This window comes from Patella vulgata, chromosome 6, assembly GCF_932274485.2.
Source record: "Patella vulgata chromosome 6, xgPatVulg1.2, whole genome shotgun sequence".
NCBI lineage: Eukaryota > Metazoa > Mollusca > Gastropoda > Patellidae > Patella > Patella vulgata.
Genome location: NC_065884.2, coordinates 68,222,869 through 68,245,458, shown reverse-complemented (window position 1 = coordinate 68,245,458; position 22,590 = coordinate 68,222,869). Strand labels below are relative to the sequence as shown.

Below are 22,590 nucleotides of genomic sequence, written 5' to 3'. Positions count from 1 at the left end.
AAAATACACAGTGGCGTATAGAAATCAAATTTAGAGCTACGACGGAGTACTGGCGTGTTTCGGTTCGTCAGGTGGCGCTTTATCACCTCAAAAATCAAGTTGCACCATGAACTATTGACAATGCACCGAAGGTATCGAAACATTTAAAAATAATAAAAACCTAGAGTCCGAAACACGTAATTATAGTTATTATATAGTGAAAAGTATATCTACCCCCTTAACGGCACTATTTAATAAATCTCTATGCAAACAAATATTCCCAAGCAAAAGTTATGCCAGACAGGTCAGAGGTTTTTTGTTGCTTTTTTAACCAATATAAGGGGCGTATTTAGTCAAACTGGCAAACACACACATATATATAATGAAATGGATTAAAACGTTTAGTATATATTGTATTAACATGCAGAAGTAGTATATCCATATAAGTGTTTTTAATTTTAACTTACACGAATTCTTCATATAAACCACTTCAAATCCAAATTATACAGTACTAAAATAAACTAAATTGATGTGTAATTGTGGATATCCAACTGAAACCGCCAACTGAGTGAAAGAGCTACCAGATGGCGCTATTAACTGGGGTTCGTTGAAAAGGTGACTTAAATCATTCTTCCCCGGAGCCCTTCAGTTTGTTATAAATCAGAGATAATAATATGTATTCTACAACATGTCTGACCAGGTAAACCATATAACACAGTTTGTTAAATCATGTCTGACCAGGTAAACCATATAACACAGTTTGTTAAAGCATGCCTGACCAGGTAAACCATATAACACATAACTTTGCTTCACGATTTAATGATTAAATGGATAATCAAGAGTATACTGTTTATCGTACTGACTTTAGTAATGATGATTAAGGCTAGGTAGAAATTTCAAACGCTTAGTTCTCGGTTCATAGAGGATCAATTTGAATGAAATTTTCAGCAAATTGCCTTTACATTATCTAGTTTTTAACTATTATAGTGAGTGAGAACTGCCAACTCTTTATCGAATCTCCCATAATGTATCTTTAACAATCATGAAACCCTAGCTTAAGTGGTTACTAATGTAAGTATGCTAAGATTTAATTGTGATAGTACATCGTATATTAACAACATCGGATATAGGATTAAAGAGGAATTAATGAAAACATAGATGGTGGGTGAAACCTGCTATCTGTATCTGTCTATTCTTACGTAATCTGGATAACCTAGATGTCAATATTTATAAAATGGATGTCGGCAACAGACCCTGTCAAGGTTAGATCTATCTGATAAGGCCAACTTCAAGTTTGGTCAAATAACGAGATGTAAACAAAGCTAGCGCTAATCCCAAATCCCCCTCCCTCATTATACTTAGATCTGGACCTAACCCTGGACCTATAGCCTTAAGGCTTATCCTAACCATAACCTACAAACTCGCCAACAATCACGTGCCCTAACCTTATTTACATCTCAACGACCTTGACAAAAATTGAGCTGGCCTTGACAAATAGATCTAACCACCCTGTTCAACATTTGGCTCCCAAATGTTTTTTGCACCCCTCTCAAACAGAAAAGAAAATAGGATCGTTTCACCACAAGTTTCTGGTCTAAACTTCATAACGTCATAATCATATACCACGATACAGATATGATACAATTGTTCTGGACCGCCTAGCCCCCCCCCCCCACCACCTTCACCCCACCCTCCTCCCAACGACATAAACACTACATAGGTGAAAAGTCTATGGGAGAGAGAGAGATGGGGTTTACCGCCCACTCGACACAGAGTAGGTCATTTCGGGATTAACATATGGTTTAATTTAATTTCAATAATTCGCTTGCGCGTAGGTGTCTTTAGCAGTGGGAGAAAACCGGAGGACCCGGAGAAAACCCACGAGGTTGGACAGGCAACCCTAATCCTTGTCACGTACAACCGGGGATTCGAAACCATTACTGCTTAGGCCTCCCTAGTCTTTATCAAGCAGTGGTAACATATAAAATATATGTAATAATAATAGAGGATCTTGTCCCTAGTGTAAAAGGGGCCACGGTGGCTAAGTGGGTAAGCCTGTCAGTGGTACAGGATGGGACGACGAAAAACCGAGGTCCCGCGCACGTAAAAGATCCCTTGACAGTTGGAATTCGATACAAGAGAAGTCCATAGTGCCGCTACCCGGGCGAAATTTCTCTTATAGCACACTGTATATCGTATGCTAGTCTTCATTAGCCCGGTTTAGGAGCAGAACAGTAGGACTTTCAGTAGTCCTTTAAAGGGACAATAACACTCTTGCTGGCTTGACAGCTCCAGAAAATAAAAAAAATAGCTTTATTCTAAGTACTAGATGTGTTAGTGTCCTACCTGTTGTGTAAATTATCTATTATACAGTAATATGACTAAGGCAAACATAAATATCAGTACGTCCCATACAACAATTATTATTTCTTGGGGCGTGGTGACCGCTGATTTTTCAAATGTGACTTGGTTTTAAAAATATTTTTGAACCCTCTTGACAAGTAAAATAGGATTTAATGATGTTTCGTTTTCATTCACAGAGTCTTTACAATAAATGTTTCCTTGACTAAAGCTAGAGTGTTTTGATCTTGTGGCGTCCTACTATCACGCCAGGGTTCATCTAATCCATAGTGAAATTATTTAATGTTTTTTACATATTATGTAAAATGACCTACCTTCTCGATCAAGTTTCTCAAGACAAACTAGGTCGTTTCAAGACTAAAATATGGACGCTATCTTATTTCAATAATTCGTTAAGCTGTGGGGCCTTTAGCATTGGGAAGATCAAGTTTCTCAAGACAAACAAGGTCGTTTCAAGACTAAAATATGGACGCTATCTTATTTCAATAATTCGTTAAGCTGTGGGGCCTTTAGCATTGGGAAGATTGTAACTCTATTTTAGTGATAACAGAGATCAGTTTAGTAGATATAGGGTTTATTTACATAGGAACAGAATATAACACAACTACATACAAAACAATACAGGAACCTAAACTAATATACAGGAAGTAGACTACGACAGGAACACATCAGGGTGGTGCATAACTACATTAAATCCACCATTCCGCCCCTCTGCCAAGGCATCGGCTGAACTTAGGCGAGTCCATACGCCGGTCTCTGCCGATCGTATGTAGTTTGTAAATGGCATATGGGGTTAATTACATGGTTAATTAGAACGTGACTAAACATATACACATATATAAAGTATATACAGAGTTGAAAAGTCAATATCATACATGATCAAAAACAGCTTAGCTCACTAAGTTCTATGCACCTAAATGATCGTTCAATTTGATGAAAGTTATAGCGTACTCTGTTACAAGATGTAGGAGGACCCGGAGAAAAAACACGAGGTTAGGCAGGTCACCCTTCTTCTGGTAAGGTCCAAGCGTGGGATCAAAACCACGTCAATAGACTCAACAACATAACTTATGATCTAAAGTGCACGCATTCGGACCAAGAAACTTTAATGCCTCTTAATTCAACCCCACTCACACACGCGCCCACGAATTAGTTTTTTTAAATCCGGCGTAAAAACGGAAAGAAAACTAAAAAAGATTTTGAAAATCATTTGAACTTTATTCCAGTCTATATTTTCAACCATTTTGCTATATTGAAGTTTATGTATTATAATCAATACCACACACGGCAGCCTCGAGGTTTGCGGCCAACTTAGTGTATCCAACGCATTTTATTACAGCTATTATTCTGGGTAAGACGTCATGGCCTCTGTGAAAAAGTATATCTACCAAATTTGCAGCTGCTTGACAATCGCCGTCTTTATTTTGTCTTCGTTCTAGTAGTTTTTTGTCGTCGAGACTTATAAGACTGGATTTAAACAAACTAGAAATTAGGTGGTTAAAGTCACCTTTAAAATTGTCCACTATTTCCGTATAATTGTCTGTCCATATCTTGTAGTGATCATCCTTCATTTTATCATACATCACGTTCTCTGAAAAGAGAAAAGATTAGAAAATGCAGCTTAATCTCCTGGGATCAACACGGTGTACTATATCACCAAATGTTATCCTAAGTATTCTATTCGACAATTGAAAGTAAAATACACACCACCTATTAATTCAGAGTATGAATTCTCAAATAACATGACACGAAAGAGAGAGAGAGAGAGAGAGAGAGAGAGAGAGGGGGAGTCATTTCGGGAATAAGATATGGTTCAATTCTATTTCAATAATTCGCTTGCGTCTAGGGGTCATTACAGTGGGAGAAAACGGGAGGACCCGTAGAAAACCCACGCGGTTGGACAGGCGACCCTACTCCTTGTCACGTACAACCGGCGAATTGAAGCCACACCAATTGACTCAATGACAGACCTTATGATACAATGCGCACGTGCTAACCAGTAATAAACAGTAACTGTATTCCATAGAATTGATATTGTTTTGGGGATACTGTGTGGAATCAACAATCAGACTAGTGATAACTCACCCGACATGTTTGCTTGACTGCAGGCACCACTTTGTGGAACCTGAAAGAAATGGAAATAAATCAGAAGACCACAAAACAGCAAATTTATAATGACCTTTAAGCGACCAAAGATCGTAAGACGCATTAGCCTTAGGTCTAAAGTGTCCAAAATTGGTTGATGGACATCCGGGTCACTTTGCCAAATGTGAGTTTGGCGGCCATCTTTAAAAATGGCCGCCATTTTTTAATTTGAAATAGTGCAAGTCAGGGAAACCTCCACAACTCCTCAACAGGTTCACCTATGGATATGTAAGATGGCTCACAATGTTCATAATACAATTCTAAATCTGCTGGTATATGACTCATGTTGTTTAGGTAATGCTTTCGGTTTCAAAATAAAAGACTAATCTGAAAACAGCAATATTTTCGGGGTTTTTTTCATGATGTCTGTTCATAAGTTTACTAAAAAAATCTTGTTCAGACCCATATAAGCCAAATTATCTATTTGGTCAACTAAAGTGATTTACTAGATATCAGAAACATTGATCATAAAAAAATAATCTCTAATATGAGTGTCCAAAATCCAAGATGGCATAATATCAAAATGGCGGCCAAAAGTTGCTCAAATGGCCAATTTGTCAGTTAATAGTTATTTCACAGTTTGATATTACATGTAATATCCAATTGAAAGGGATTACTGACCTTAAAATTAACCAAAACACAGAGTGTTTAATAAAATCCAAGATGGTGAATATTCATAATGGCGGCCAGAATTTCCGTAAAATGATCGATTTTCTGTTTAATGTAGCTTGTAATATGTCTTTTTAAGCAAATAACACACTATTTGTGGATAACAATTACTATAGTTTATTTCACTGTGACGTTTCAACAAGATTTTACATGTCGTTATCATGTTTTACTGTTATGGCCTATTGCTCGTGGTTCATTATACCGCTTGAATAATTGTTTGATCTTTTGTTCTTGTGCTTATCTATACCAATTACAGTTTATACCTGTATATGTGCATTTGATTATCTAACGGCTTGGGACACTACAATGCCCATACTAGCTGACTTTGCATCCCTTTGGAGGGTCAGCACCGCTCTTGTATATATATAGCCATATTCTTTTCATTTTATTGCCCCCCCGCCTTTCGAAGAAAGCAGATGACTATTAAAATGGGTTCGTCTGTCCGTCCGTCACACTTTTTGGGACACAATAAGTCTCTTTCTAATTGAGCAAGAATGTTCAAACTTGGTGTAGGTGTTTATTAGGTCAATGCCTTGATGGAGTTCGAAGATGAGAATTTTTTGCTTAGGGTAAGCAGAAATACGCAATTTGATTGGTTGATGCTTTGGGACACGATAACTTTAGTTCTAATTAAGTGAGAGTGATAAAACTTGGTGTATAGTTTCATTACATCAATACCTTGACTAAGTTCGATAATGAGAGTTTTCTGCTCAGGGTAAGCAGAACAATAAGCAATTTGATTGGCCGAGACTTTAGAACACAATAACTCTCATTCTAATTGAGGTAGAATGTTCAAACTGGGTGTAGGCGTTCATTAAATGAATGCCTTGATGGAGTTCGATGATGAACATTGTCTGTTTAGGGTAAGCAGAGATAAGCTATCTGATTGGTTGATGCTTTGGGGCATGATAACTTTGGTTATAATGAAGTGAGGGCGATATTAGCTTGACTAAGTTCGATCGTGAGAATTTTCTGCTTAGGCTAAAGAGCGATAAGCAATTTGATTGGTCAGGACTTTGGAACGCAATAACTCTGCTTTTAATTAAGGTAGAATGCTGAAACTTGATGTAAATGTTCATTAGCTGAATGTCTTGACTCAGTTCAGTAATTAACATTTCGGGCTAAAGCTAAGCAGAGCTAAGCAATTTCAATGATCGATGCTTTGGGACAAGATAACTTTGATTCTATCTGATAGAGAGTGATGAAACTTAGTGTATAGTTGATAATCAGTTTGATTGCTCAATACTTTTTAAAAAAATAAATGTGCGATTAATTAATATGGGTCATCTATTTATTTAGGGATTTCGACGGGGTCATCAGCCTCACTGTTGGCTTGTTTATTAATGTTATATGCTTGGTAAGGACTTGTGAAATCTTATTGAAACGTCGCAGTGAATTAAACTATAGAATTTGTTATCCATAAATAGTGTGTTATTTGATTATGCTTCAATTACTAAATGCCTGACCCCATGACCCACCTACAATGCCCAACTAGTCTTATGCGGGACATATTGTGATCAATGGCCAACTGATAGCAGGGGCGGATTGGGCCATCGGGCGATCGCCCGATCGGACAAAAAAATGAAAAAAATAATTTTGTCCAATTCGTCTAAAAAACCTTTTTCTGCTGAACATTATATGGTGGGGGGGGGGTATTGGACCGGCCATGGAACTACGATGATGTGGCCGGTGTCTTTAACGGGCTGCCACGCCATCACTGGAGTCTGGAATGGGCTGGTATAATAGACTTTCTGGGCCGGGTGTGCTGGGTGTGGGCCGGAATTCGGAATCCTGCAATGGGGATTCCGAATTCCATCACAGAAGGAATCAACTAGCGCTCCCGGCAACAAAAATGGGACATTTTACAATGAAAATATTCCTACTTATTCAATATTCCTAACTGGTTAATCAAATGGTCAAAATTTTCTCAACTAGTCCCATTTTTAAACCAGTTAAATTCTCTTGACTCTTGACGATACAATGATAATACGTTAATTAATAATATGACGATATGATAATTTCACAGGTTGATGGTTGTAAATTACTTGTAGGTCGGGGTTTTGGCCTAAATTAATCGATTTATGAGATATATTATTTGACAAAGATTATAATCACATATGCCACCAAATCGCATATTTGGGGTTCATTAAAAGGGGTAGCTCCGACAAGTGAGCCCGGACCGGTTTCCGGCCCCAATCCGCCCCTGACTGAAAGTGTACCACTATATTTATGCCTGATCTTGCTTGACCCATTACCCACCAAGCTAGAGTGTCAACAATTTTAATTTAATGCGTAACCTACAGTTCCCAACAATTTTTATGCATGGTCTAGTCTGACCCACCTAGCAATTTTTGTGTGTGGCTTAGGGTTTTTTCGGTAATTAGTGTTGTTTTTTTCGTTATTTATTGATTTTTCGATATTTGGGGGTTTTCGGATTTTTTCGGTAATTAGTATCAAAAAAGTTTTTTCGGTATTTTGTCTGCATCTTTCGGTACTTTTCAGATTTTTATCTCGGTACTTTTCGCATTTTTTCGTTATATGGTACAACCGAACCGGTTTTTCATCAAAGACTCTATGCCTGGCAACTTTTGTGGTATAGTCTAGATAACGTATCCACAGATCCATTTCACAACAAGTTGAAAGTTTAAAAAGAATCGTTGCGAAGATAATTTGAAATGCATTAACGACTAGGCATCACAAAAGTAATGTCGACCAATTTCTTCTTTCGCTTTAGGTAGGCCTATGATATTAAAAGGATATCATCATTGTCGCTGCCGAGATCTCCTGTTTCTTCTTGTACTTTGGCTAGTATCCATTGCTGAAGAAAAACAGTAGTTGCGATTGTCACAGTAATTCCAATGAGGTGGATGGTTGTGACATTAACAAAGAGGAAATAGTGAGCCATGCTTTTGGGTAAATGTATTTCAAATTATCTCTGTAATTATCATTTTTAAACTTAGAACTTGTTGTGAAATACATTTTACACTTTACACTTTCACAACTGACAAATATGAATCCATGATACCATCTGGCTAGATTCTAGATGATACCACAAAAGGTTGCCAGACTCTTCAAAGTAAAAATCTATCATATTACCATCTGTGGACCAGATGCAATGTGGGTTAACTTCTTACTGTTCTAACTTGGTCAATGAAGATGGCTATTCGTCATAGAGTGTGAAATGAGGTAAAATTTGTCCAGACACAGGGATCGAATTCCGGACCTCGTTGAACCTTACCCACTGAGCCACTATTTCGGCCAATTTCTGAACAAACAGAATAGATAAATTCTTAACAACTAGATATATTTGCAAAGATATATTAAAATTCCTTACAGTTTTGCTGGAATATTATTAAATCTTATTTTCTGATTTACGAGATCTGGTATAATTAATTCCATCCTCCCCTAAAAAACTACTACACATTTTTATAATAAGCCAAGCCAAGAGAAAGACTGACAATTGTCCCGTTTTGTTCTTAAGCAATAATCTACGATATCCAAAATCTTTTTTTGAGGTAATATTTAAGTTTAGTGATCCTGAAAACCCCATAAATGGCATATTACAAGCCGTACAAAACAGAAAAATGACGATTATCTGAAAAATCATTCATTTTAGGGAAAATCTTGCCGCACTCTTGGATTTTAGCCATCTTGGATTTTGGAAATCCTTTTTTTAGATGTTGTATTTAAGTTCTGTGACATTGAAAACCCCTTAAGCGGCATTACAGGGCATATCAAACTGTAAAATGACGATTATCCGAGGCATCGATCATTTTAGGCAAATTTTGACTGCCATTTTGAATTTTCGCCATCTTGGATTTTGGGAAACTAATTTTATAGATCAATTGTAAGTACAATGACTACGGAAACCCTATATATGATATATTACAAGTTTTACCTTGCGTGATACTCATCCATCCTAACAAGAAATTCATTTTTCGTCAAATTTTGGCGACCATTTTGGAAATCAGACGGATTCAACCGAAAATGACGTCACAGAAGTGACACACTATCAAAATCGTCTTCAGTGACAAATTTTTCTTCAGAAACAACCGGTCCCCAAATATCGGTGTGATTGCGACAACCCTAAATAAACGTTCACATGGTTAGTACCCTACCTCGCCGAGGCTCAACATTTTAAAATTGACAGTCTACTCAAGACTTTTGTTGAGTTTGCGGCCACCGCAGCTGTATAGACTGGGTCACTGACCGTATTTATTTATGCCAAATGAATAACTTAAGAAGACCAGACACAGAATTTGGCTAAATTTACCCTGAACATGATTTGGTAGTAAACTTTTAAAATAAATCTTGAAAAAAAATGCCAAAACGTTGCTTTTTTCAGAATAATCTGTTGATTTGGAAAATATATGATTCATTCACCAACATATGTCATATAACAGCAGCTGTAGAATGTTATTGCGAACATTTTGAGCCATATTCCATATCAATAGGTCAATCTGTGAAAGAGTTATGAAGGTTTCCTTGACGCGCTCAATTTCAATGAAAAAACGGCGGCCATTTTTAAAGATGGCCGCCAAAATGGCATTTAGCAAAGTGACCCGGAAGTCCATCAACCAAATTTGAACACTTCGGGCACCAGGCTAACTGAAAATCATGGTTGAATTTATTCATCAAATTGGTAATGATACTCCGAAATCCGAGGTCTGTCACATGGACTAATAGGCCTTGTTTGTTTTGAAATGCTGACCATAGACCTTGTTTGTTTTAAAATACTGAACATAGCCCTTGTTTGTTTTGAAATACTGACCACAGCCCTTGTTTGTTTTGAAATACTGACCACAGACCTTGATTGATTTGAAATACTGAACATAGGCCTTGTTTGTTTTGAAATATTTACATAGGCCTTGTTTTGAATGAGATGGGGCTTAAATCCAATGTATACACGGGACCTCGGTTTTCCGTTCAGTCCGTATCACGATACGCTGTCCTTTGTTAGGCCCTCTGTCCAGCACCACTGACAAGGGTTAACCACACCTGAAAATCCAGAATTTCTTTCTTGGCCAACACCCGGATCAAACCTGGGACCTCCAGGATAGTGAGCCATCATCTTACACACCGAGTCACCACGGTTCCCTATCTGTCTCGAAATAACCGAATTATTTCGTGGACGTGACATTAACCCCCACTCCATTCGTAGAATAAATATTATTAGCTTTGATCCCTTTTTAACAAGCTGTGAAAAATGGTTTACCTGGTCAGACATGTTCTAGAACAGATTTCCTTCAACAAACTGTTGTATATTTACAGGCTTATACAGGCAGAAACTTTCGTGCACTTAATATTCAGCCATATTAAGACTGACTCACTATAATCGGGAAGTTTTTAAGTTAGTTTCGGTTACACAATATTATTTTATTTATAGATCTTACTTGATTGAAAAAGCGTTTAGTATTATAATCATATAACCTACACCTTTGTCCTACTTAAAATTTCTGTGTTCGGAATTTGGGAGCAAGCTATAGAAGCTTGTGGCGCCCTACTATCATCTCAGTATATAAGATCAAAATAATTATCCCAGGCCTCATCCAATCCAAAGTGAAATTTATTTATCTGTTTTTACTTTCTCGATCAATTTTCTCAAGACAAAATAGTTCATTTCGGGAATGAAATATAGTACAATTTTATTTCATTAATTCGTTAAGCAATGGGGTCTGTGATATTGGGAAGATGTAGGAGGACCTGGAGAAAACCCACGAGGTAAGGCGACCTTACTCCTTGTCACGTCCAAGTGTGGGATTGAAACCACATGACTTGACTTGACAGACCTTATGATCTAATGCACACGCGTTGGCCGATTCGGACAACGAAGCTTACCCCCCCCCCCCTTCCCATGTCAGATTTTAAAATACGGAAGAAAACTATAAAAGATTTTTATCCCATTCTTTATTTTCAACCATTTTGTTATATTGAAGTTACTATCAAACTGATCAGCCGTGAATATTCGCTATGCCGCTACAATCACTGAGAGGGATGACATCGGCGCGGGCTAAGTAGCTCTTAATATTCACCTTTTCCCTTCTGCAAATTAAATTCTAGAACCTTTTTTGAAGTATTAGAAATATAAATAAAGGTGTTTCACATATAACGTGAATAAAATGTTCTAGAATTTAATTGGCTATTTAGTTTAAATGGGTATATAAAATGAGTAAAGGCATCATTCTGCCCGGACTAGTTTGCGCTGAGACCTTTTATGTATGATATGACGTCACATGTGTAAGTCATACTTGAACTTATAAAGGTCAGTCAACTTATAGAGATTTATAAGAAGGCTTTCGCATTGTAATCGCCGTGGCCATTTTGTTTTCGTTCTAGTTGATTTTTGTCGGCTACTGAGACTGGAAGTAAACAAAGCAGAGAGTAGGCGGATGAGGTCACCTTTGAAATTGTCCACGATTTGCATATAATGTTTTTTCCAGATCTTGTAGTGATCCTCATTCATTATACCATACATCACCCTTTCTGAAAAGATAAATAGATTAAAAGTTTTAGCGTAATCTTTTGAAATCTACACATACTTTAAACAGAGTGGGGAATAGAGGGGTAGGGGTGTTAAAGCTTCTTGGTCCGAATCGACCAACGCGTGCGCTTTAAAATAAAAGATCTGCCGTTGAGTTAAAGGACAATATTGGTGTCAGTCATTATAAAATATGTTATAGAGCTCGTTAAATACATCCCAAATATAATTTTAACACAGAGATCATTTCTACGATAGCTGAGTAACAAGCACGTGAAGAAACGGGAAGTGACGTCAAACATGACAAACACGAGTTGTCCTTCTATATAACAGACTGAAGTAACGAGTGGTAACAGACAAACGATCGAATTTCATTTCACTGATAATTCAGTTGAAGATGAAAAGTTGTTATATGAGACGATGAGAGGATATCTGACAATTCAAAAAAAGAATTGGCTGTCAGTAGATAAAAGATAACGAACAAATTAGATAAAGTCCGTGCATTACCATGTTTTTTTATTAAGAACAGAATGAATAAAAACGGGGGAATGCACGGAATTTTTCTATTTTTTTCTTGTCCTTTATCTCCTGGATTTTTCGGTCGGGGTTCCTGCTTGTCAGTAGTCGTTCGAATGGTATAAATAAAAAACGAGGTTCCTTGTCCGAAATCGAAATGAAGCGGGGGCTACGGTGGCTCAGTGAGTAGGACGTTTGCCCTCTAACTTCACCAAAGTTCATCGTGATTTTTCTGGCGATGTCCACCCTTGTCAGTGGTGTAAGACGGAGAGCCTGGCAAGAGACAACATATAATCGTTCGGATGGAATAAAAATAACTGAGGTCCCGTGAAGTGGGAGTTAGGGTGGCTCAGTGAGTAGGCCGTTTGCTCTCTAACATCATTAAAGTTCGGGGCCACGGTGGCTAAGTGGGTAAGACGCTGGCTTACTAAACTGGATGTCACGTGTTCGATCCCTGCATTGGCCGAGAAAGTTCATCGGGGTTTTCCGACGTGGTTTCCCCTTGTCAGTGGTGCAGGGAGGAGGGCTTAGCAAGGACAGCTGTCTAGTTGTTCGGATGGGACGAAATACCAAGGCTATAGATTGGCGTGCACGTAATTGGCAGTTTGAATTCGATATAAGCAGAGGCCGGCGCTATTGCACTTTCGTACGCCGTATGGATATGAAACTTCGTAAACATTTCCGTATAAATATTGTCTGTTATGATGTAATGCTCGGGTAATGGATGACGGACAATTTCAAACGTAATAAAAAGGTAATTAAGTTATATGTATACACATCAAAACACATGTAATGGTCAATTACATTCAGGGGCGCCGGAACCCGGGTACCAGGATATACAAATGGTACCCTGCTCTTTTCTGGGGTATACATGTATACCCATGCCCTAATGATAGAATTGCTCATGATACGAAAATTGTGAATAATCAGGCTTTTGTCTCTTTCATTATCATGTATTTGATGAATTTTGATGAATTTTTAATTTCATCCAACAACATGGTCAGTTGCTGGCTAATTTCCGTACCCCCACCCCTACCCCTACCTCCAAGGGTACAGCGACGACCGCGGGCGACTCATTGCGTGAACTGTCCCGACCACTAATTTGTATGGATCTGTTTGGGACCACCTTGTCTTTTAACTATTAATCCTAGTGAATAGCCGGGGGGGATCACGGTGGCTAAGTGGGTAAGACGCTGGCTCGCTAGCCTGGAGGTCGGGTGTTCGATCCCTGCATTGGCCGAGAAAGGTCATCCAGATTTCCAGGCGTGGTTTCCCCTCGTCAGTGATGCAGGACGGAGGGCCTGACAAGGACAGCTGTCTAATCGTTCGGATGGGACGAAAAACCGAGGTCCCGTTTAAGTATTGACGTGCACGTAAAAGATCCCTTGGCAGTTGGAATTCGATATAAGAGTAGGCCGTAGCGCCGCTGCCTGGGCAAAATTCCCCTCATAGCACACTGTATGGCGTATGCCCGTCTTCATTAGCCCAGTTTAGAAGCAGAACAGTAAGGATTTTATATTTTATTTCATTTCCTAGTGAATAGCGGATAGTGAACTTTGTGGTTCCGAAAATCTCGTGAATGTGATATTTAAAATTTATGCTACAGTTGGATAAGAAAGCTAGTGTTGATTAAGACAGGATTACCTGTACCTTCAAAGATTACTCACTGATCCGCCAAGCATCTTTAGATCCTCGAGAAGGCAGTTGCCACTGGATAAGGCTGTGCAATCAGTTTCACAAAGGTTTACGAAAGTCTTCTAATATCTCTGTAAAAGAGACGGACATCACGCGGCGTCAATCATCGGCTCTATGGCCCGTGCATTGTTTACATAAGACGTTATTGGTTCGGGCAGAATGGTGCCTTTTACTCATTTCAATACCAATTTACACTAAATAGGAACTAATTTTTCCCTACAAATACTTCAAACGTCTTTATTTATTACAAAAATGTTTTAAAATTTAATTTGTCGGAGGAAAAAAGTTAATATTTGTGGTTCATTAAGTCGCAACGATGTCATCCTTATCAGTGATTGTAGCGGCCTAGCGAATATTCACTGCTGATCAGTGTGAAGGCTGCGGTCTTCTTGCTTTCGCGTTTACTAAGTGCGAAGACAAAGCAAATGGGTTGACCATGCAATTTGATCTCAAAACACAGAAGTATGATTTGTAATTTGAATTAGGACAAAGGTGTAGGTTATATGATTGTAATTCAAAAGCTTTTTCAATCAAGTAAGATCTAAAAATAGAATAATATTGTGCATACGTCAATTAACCGAAACTAAACTAACTTAAAAACTTCCCGCTTATAGTGAGTCAGTCGGGAAGTACAAGGTATACGAAAGTGCAGTTGCGTCAGACAGTTTGTTAAGGGAAATCTATAGAGAACACCTGACCTGGTGAACCATAAATAAGAGTCTGACCAGGTAAACCATATATCACAGTCTGACCAGGTAAACCACAAATCACAGTCTGACCAGGTAAACCATATATCACAGGCTGACCAGGTAAACTATATATCATAGTTTGTTATAAATCAAAGATAATAATATTTATTCTATGAATGGAATGTGGTTTAATGTTTAGTCAACGAAATAATTCGGCTCAGTGAACAAGAATTAATTAAAACGAGAGTTTAATGTCCCACTGTACTGCTTACACTGCGCTAATAAAGACTGTCAGTGAGTAAGTCACTGGTTCGCGTACCTGGAGGTCCCATGTTCGATCCCGGTGTTGACCAAGAAAGTTTATCAGGTTTTTTCCAGTGTGAGTTGGCCTTGTCAGTGGTGCAGGGCAAAGTTGGCAAAGGACAACGTATAGTCGTTCGGATGAGACGAACAACTGAGGTCCCGTGTATACATTGGCGTGCATGTAAAGATCCGTTGGAAATCGATATAAGAGTAGGTTGTTGCACCGCCGTCCGGTCAAAATTTCCCTCATAGCACACTGTATGGCGTATGCCTGTCTTCATCAGCCCAGGTTAGGAGCAGAACAGTAGGACGTTAAACTTCATTTCATTTCATATATAGGCCTACAATGGTCAGAGAAACACATAGCGATTGTAAGTTATATTTCTTTGGTAACGTGTACAGTACCACATAGGAGAATTTTGCGAATGCAGCATCGTTTCCGTCAAGGAATGTTTACGTACATGTGTGGGAGGCGGATTTTGTTTCCATCTGAAGTAATAGCCACAAGTCTTTGTCAGCATCGCAGGCGCAACCCCTTGCACATGATGGCCGCCATAATCTTGTCAGAGTTCAATGCTCTGACCCATCGACTTATACCTTGACACCCCATCGCTTCAGGTTCGTCACGCCCCATACTAAACTTGGATTGCCTGTCTACAGTTAGCTCCGCTTGAGAACAGACACTCAGCTAGTTGACCGACATTTTAAGTCCTAAATCGACGAGTTTAGTCGAAAGCACTAAGCACTTGGAGAATTTTGAGAAGTATTTATTCTGCTTCCATTTAATGGAATTGAATGGGTTTATTAAGTCTTTGTGTGTATGACAGATGTGAAACGGGGTAAAAACGACAGAGATCTATTCTCGAAGGATGAAGTAGATATATCTCTATGTGCAGAATGGTCACACCCTACATAAAAGTGCCATTTTAAATGGAGTGTGCAGGTAGGCAGTGCTTTTTTACGACCTCCGATCGCTTAAGGGCCATTAAAAATTGGGAGCCACGGTGGCTAGGTGGTTAAGACGCTGGCTTGCTAGCCTGGATGTCACGTGTTCGATCCCTGCATTGACCGAGAAAGTTCATCGGGATTTTCCGACGTGGTTTCCCCTTGTCCGTTGTGCAGAACGGAGGGCCTGACAAGGACAGCTGTCTAGTCATTCGGATGGTCACGAAAAACCAAGGTCCCGTGTCCAAATTGGAATGCACGTAAAAGATCCCTTGGCAGTTGGAATTCGATATACCGTAAGAGTAGGCGATAGTGCCGCTGCCCGGGCAAAATTTCCCTCATAGCACACTGTATGGCGTATGCCCGTCTTCATTAGCCCAGTATAGGAGCAGAACAGTAGGACGTTAAACCCCATTTCATTTCCATTACAAATTTGCTGTTTCGAGGTCCTCTGAAGTAATTTCCATTTTTTCAGGTTTCCCAAAGTGGCGCCTCCAATAAAACTAATATGTCAGGTAAGTTATCATTAAATAGGCTTATTTTTGTTTCTACAAAGTATCCCGAAAGCAATAATGTCGAACAATTATGATTCATAAAAACGCTATGATATAAAAGTTGAAAAAAGGACGGTAAAAAGACAACAATGTTATACGGACCTTTTCCGTATGAAAGCTATTCGTGTGTCGTATCACGTATGAGAAATACACACGCATTGATGACGTCACACGCAAAATCAATACGGATACGCGATATGGGCCAGGAATTTAAGCTTGCCAAAAGTCTCTATTGGCTCGCTATACTGGCGGTTGCATGTTCGATCCATGTATTTGTCAAGAAAGTTCATCGGAATTTTCAGATGTGGTTTCACCTTGTCAGTGGTGCAGGACAGAGAGCCTGACAATGACAACTGTCTAGTCGTTCGGATGGGGCAAAAACTCAGGTCCCATGTACACATTGGCGTGCATGTAAAAGATACATTTGTATAGTTGAAATTCGATATAAGAGTATCTCGTAGCGCAGTTAACTGGGAAAAAATTCTCTCATGGCACACTGTATGGCGTATGCCCGTCTTCATTAGCTCGGTCGGGGCAGAACAGTAGGACGTTAAACCCCATTTCATTTCATTTTCATTTTTGTAGCAAGCGCCGTTGTGTCGAAGGGGAGAATGCAGGAAGCCCATTACGACATATGGAAGAACTGTTCTTTTGACCTCAGAGAAGATTTCAAAGGAAACATAGAGGACCTGGCTTGCCATTTCTTTAGACATTGTATTATTTCTGATGACGATAAAGCACAAACAGAGAAGAGGAGGGCATCGGATGGAAACCAGGCAGCTGCGGTTTACCTAATCGACATCCTGTCTGATCGAGGAAACGATGTTCTACCCCGAATAATTAAAGTCTTAGAAAAATGTGGACATAAGCATATGGCCGGCGTTCTTGGTAATGTTGTAGCAAGCACCGTAGTGTCGAGGGGGAGAATGCAGGACGCCCATTACGACATATGGAGGAACTATTCTATAGAGCTCAGAGAAGATTTCAAAGGAAACATCGACGACCTGGTTTTGCGTTTCTTTGGATATTGTATCATTTCTGATGAGGATAAAGCACAAACAGAGAAGAGGAGGGCATCGGATGGAAACCAGGCAGCTGCGGTTTACCTAATCGACATCCTGTCTGATCGAGGAAACGATGTTCTACCCCGAATAATTAAAGTCTTAGAAAAATGTGGACATAAGCACATTGCCCGCGTTCTTGATACAGATGTAAAGGCCTTGTCTTCATTGGGCGACAGCGATTCGGTTGATAAGTGATGCTGTAGACTTACTAAGTCATACGATGAAGTAATTGGGATGCATAACAATATTTGAAATGTTAATACATAATCATTTAAACATGCATTATGCAAGAGCTAAATCTGCTTATTATAAGTCTTTGGTTGGGCTTGGAATGTTATCTGAATTATTAATTAGACATTAATTAACGGATCAGGGTCATAATCAACTCTCGATGCCATCGTTAGCCTGTGATCTTTAGTGGATTTGAATACATTTTGTGATAATCGAGTCTTCGTTAATTATAGAACCAACGTTAGTAATGATGATCGAGGCTAGTCGAAAAGTGAATCGTTAATATCTTGATTCCGAGTGAAGTAATTTGGCTGACATTTTCAGCATTTTCTGTTTTCATTATCTATTTTTAAACTATTATAGCGAGAACTGTATAATATAAAAATAAGCACTTTGTAAAGATTTCCCTTTGTAGTCAGTCATTCATTATTGGGGGGGGGGGGGATGGCCGAATGGTTAGCACGTGCGTGCTGTATCATACGGCCTGTCATTGAGTCAACTGGCGTGGTTGTACGTGACAAGGAGTTGGGTCGCCTGTCCAATCTCGTGGGTTTTCTCCGGGTCCTCCGGTTTCCTCCCACTGCTAAAGACCCCAACACGCAAGCGAATTATTGAAATAAAATTAAACCATATGTTAGTCCCGAAATGACCTAGTTTGTGTCGAGTGGACGTTAAACCCCATTTCTCTCTCCCATTCATTATTGCCGTAACCTAACTGTGTTTATTAAATGACTTACATTTAGCAAATTATTTATTTAGACAGTATATATGTTTTGTTTTGTGGGATTTGTATTTCTTATTATTATTGAGATTTTCCGACATCGTTTTGCGTCTTGGTTTATTACATGCAACGTTTCAGTACTCTTATAGGTATCTTTATCAAGCTTGTAAGAGTATTGAAACGTTGTATGTAATAAACCAAGAAGTAGTAAATCCATAAAGTTGTGTTATTATGAATATAATACCTCTACTTCTCAATGTCATTTAAGGATATTAATATTGTTAATGGTGTTTAATCCTTGTAAATGGCCACACCATCACCACGACATCAACTTGATAACCAATGGTATTGTAGTAGTGTGTATTTTCATATAGAAATTGCGTACGTATTTAATGTAATATGATTTGAATTACGTATTTTATTTTAAAATTAAAGTAACAGTTCTTGAATAACTTAATTTAAATTTCAAATACTGGGAATTGATAAATCGACGGCAACATTGATAGGTAATAACAGCTTAACATATTTACAGATTTTATTATCATGTATAAATTTTGGCGAACAGGAAATTTTAGAAGTGACTTCCGGCTAGTCACGTGTGTATTTACCCGTGTTATATTGGAACATTATCCACCCGGCATAAATTGGCAATTTTCAAATAAAATACTCTTTATTTCCATATCTCACTTTATAATTTGAAATGCCAAAATTTACTATCACAAATCGAATTACCAACCAAACTCTTATAGTTAAAAAATAAAATGGCTTGGTTACAAGCGTATAAACCTAAAAATATTCTTAGCCATTTATTTACGACCTATTTATTACATGAACACGGTTATACATATTTTTTGACACCAGCACATTTTCATTAGTTAATTTTCTTGATCAATAATTAGCTCTGTATAGTTCTACCTCTGTATTATATTTTTGTATATAAATTTGTATTATATTATATATCAAATAATACATTGTTAGTGTGTGCGTAATGTATCATAAGGTCTGCTTTTGAGTCACCTGTCGCGGTTTCGATTCCCCGGTTGTACGTGACAAGGAGTAGGGTCGGATGTCTAACCTCGTGGGTTTTCTCCTGGTTATCCGGTTTCCTCCCACTGCTAAAGACCCGTACGCGCACGCGAATTATTGAAATAAAATTGAACTATGTGTTAGTTCCGAAATGACCTAGTTTGTGTCGAGTAGTCGTTACCCCCCACCTCTCTCCCTTTCCCCCTCTCTCTCTCTCTCTCTCTCTTTCTCTCTCTCTCTAAATGATCACCATATTTCGTATTTGATGTTATTAACATTTTTCAACAAAATTTCAAATACGCAATGGGGGTATTGTAGTAGTGTGTATTTTCATTTATTTTTCTGCGTTGTACCCTTCGAGGCTTACACACTTTTGCCAATGATGCTGCAAGGCCTGGATGCCGGTCAAGAAGAAATTTTCTCCGGCCACTCCAAAATAAAAACCATACACAGCTCTCCTCTATGGTTACAAATCTGGCCAAAATAGTATCAGGACCTGCTTCAAAACGGCGCAGATCTGACACGTTTCTGATCCGACGTTTGCAGAAACGTTTGTCATTCCTAACTCGTTGGCGATCATGTGCTCAACCCTCTCGTGAGACTTACAGGGACGTAACTAGCTCAGAGCAACGAGGGGGCGGGAAGTGTTCTCAGGGGGTGCTTAAAATTGACGGACAATGTATTTCTATTGTTTTTATAGTCGACAATTTTTTCACAGGGGGGGGAGGCGAAACTTTTTGCAAGGGGGGGGGGGGGCGCCTTCGTCCCCCAACCCCCTGCGCCCCCCTCCCACTATAGTTACGGGCCTGGAGACATACACACAACAATGGCAATATGTCGAGTTTTCGTGACTGGTTTCTGTTGATGGCCTTCCAAGGCGCTGGTCATCGTCAAGGCTCTCACCGCCATGCTTCAATTCGGCATGTATCTGTGTTGGGGTTAGTCCTTTCAGTTGCCGGTACTTGATGACTACCCTATAGCCAGTTTAGTCTATTTGTGGTGATTTCAATGGGTGGGTTCACAAGATGATCTGGTACCAGGACAATAATAACACAACACTTGCAGTTCTTATGTCAACGATTGCACTTGTTGGTGGCAAAGGTTTGTTTCAACCCAACTGGTCTATCCTTTTCAGACTTAGAACATTTCAGCCAGCCCTCCTTTGACATCATGGAAGATAACCCTCCCTCTCTTCTCAAGACTGCGATTTTTACACCTTGTTTTAAAGTGACTTTCTTTTGTTCACATTACGCCTTCATATGTAAATAATCTTCATATATCAGACCGCGAGTTCACAAAGCATTCTTAGATTTAAGTTATGGATTGACTCAACTTTCAATCACTGTTTATGAGACGGGGGGCCTGACAAGGACAGCTGTCTAGTCGTTCGGATGGAACGAAAACCCGAGGTCCCGGGTACACATTGGCATGCACGTAAAAGATCCCTTGACAGTTGGAATTCGATATAAGAGTAGGCCATAGTGTCGCTGTCCGGGCAAAATTTCCCTCATAGGTCATTGACGTGATTAGTATTTTGAAAAAGAGGTATTGCGAAATTTCTGATTCATATATTTCTATTTCGGATGTTCGATAGGTAGAATGATCGATTTTGTCTTTCTTTTAAAGGAGCTAAATCGCTAATATTTGGGATTTAGAAATTGACACAATTGGGTAGCAACGCATATAATAATGGAATATGAATGTATATAAGCTGATTTACATTCAAACGTTTCCGTTTTTACTCTAATTTCAAATCAGTTATGTTCTGGAAGTCTCAGCGAATGGCATCATCTTGCGTCTGTTTATTCCAGTCTACACGCGCATGCTTACCTGATAAGAAAATGGCTTCACCGTCTGGCGTGACATGTTTAATATGTCTAGGCTCGATCTTCCAGCCCCTTGTTATAAATGGCGCTAAAACGCATTATGGTACCAATGGTAAAATGTTTATTTTGTCTTAAATATTAGATATCAGAAGCCCATCTTTTCCCGGTAAGATCACAACATCAATGGTGATTTAAATTGACAAATAATTCGTGTTTTCAGTGTCGAAGACTTTGGATGAGTTAGAGACTTGGCTACTTTAATGTAGGCTTAGTTTGGATGTATTGCATTTGGGTGTAGCGCTATATTGTTTATTTAAATGGAGACAAGCATACGCCATGTATTGGGAATAACAGACTACATGCAGTAGACATATCTACAAAGACTAGATATTACACATTGATATCATATGCACGTAATCTAATCACCGCTGAGGTCAACATTAAAAATAGAACAGTTCAAACGCTGTATCGATACGAAACTTCGTAAAAACTTCCGTATAAATATCGTCTGCTATGACCACAAGTAATAATGATAATAATAATAACAAATAATAATAATAATAACAGTTTATTCACAACTACATGTACAAACATGAGTATGGAAGTTACAACGAACATGTCACATTGTCATACATTACAAAATCTGAGGTTCGATATAATAATAAAAGTTTATTCACAACTACATGTACAAACATGAGTATGGAAGTTACAACAAACATTTCACATTGTCATACATTACAAAATCTGAGGTTCGATTCGATTACGTATTTAATGATAATAATTATAATAATAATAGTTTATTCACAACTTCATGTACAAGTATGAGTATGGAAGTTACAACAAACATTTCATATTGTGATACATGATGATGAGTTAGTTGTATTTCATATTGTGATACATTACAATATCTGATTAAATATCTTATACAATAAGATTAATTTTTAAGATACGTGTGGAACATGTTAACGTTGATGTAATCGTCAATATTTAATATTACATATCACTTCGGGGATCACGGTGGCTAAGTGGGTAAGGCGCTGGCTCGCTAGCCTGGAGGTCGGGTGTTCGATCCCTGCATTGGCCGAGAAAGTTCATCCAGATTTTCCGGCGTGGTTTCCCCTTGTCAGTGATGCAGGACGGAGGGCCTGACAAGGACAGCTGTCTAGTCATTCGGATGAGACGAAAAACCGAGGTCCCGTGTACACATTGGCGTGCACGTAAAAGATCCCTTGACAGTTGGAATTCGATGTAAGAGTAGGCCGTAGTGCCGCTGTCCGGGCAAAATTTCCCTCATAGCACACTGCTTGGCGTATGCCCGTCTTCATTAGCCCAGTTCGGAGCAAAACAGTAGGACGTTAAACCCCATTTCATTTCATTTCATTTTCATT

The 22,590-nt window shown here is 38.8% G+C and overlaps 3 long non-coding RNA genes across 3 annotated transcripts in view; 1 reads left to right on the top strand and 2 right to left on the bottom strand.

Annotated features, from left to right (window-relative positions):
- Positions 1-568, bottom strand: part of LOC126824118 (uncharacterized) — a 46,437-nt gene extending 45,869 nt beyond the window's left edge. The window contains exon 1 of the long non-coding RNA XR_008788541.1: positions 447-568. This is a non-coding gene — a long non-coding RNA (uncharacterized LOC126824118). The remainder of the gene's footprint in view (positions 1-446) is intronic.
- Positions 569-2,897: 2,329 nt separating this feature from the next.
- LOC126824127 (uncharacterized) lies at positions 2,898-10,503 on the bottom strand. Its single transcript, XR_007681482.2, has 3 exons — positions 10,370-10,503; positions 4,426-4,465; positions 2,898-3,931 (listed from the first exon to the last, which is right to left on the bottom strand). It is a non-coding gene; the product is annotated as an uncharacterized LOC126824127 (long non-coding RNA).
- Positions 10,504-13,863: 3,360 nt separating this feature from the next.
- On the top strand, positions 13,864-19,767 carry LOC126824129 (uncharacterized). Its single transcript, XR_007681484.2, has 3 exons — positions 13,864-14,652; positions 16,256-16,295; positions 16,920-19,767. It is a non-coding gene; the product is annotated as an uncharacterized LOC126824129 (long non-coding RNA).
- Positions 19,768-22,590: the final 2,823 nt, after the last annotated feature.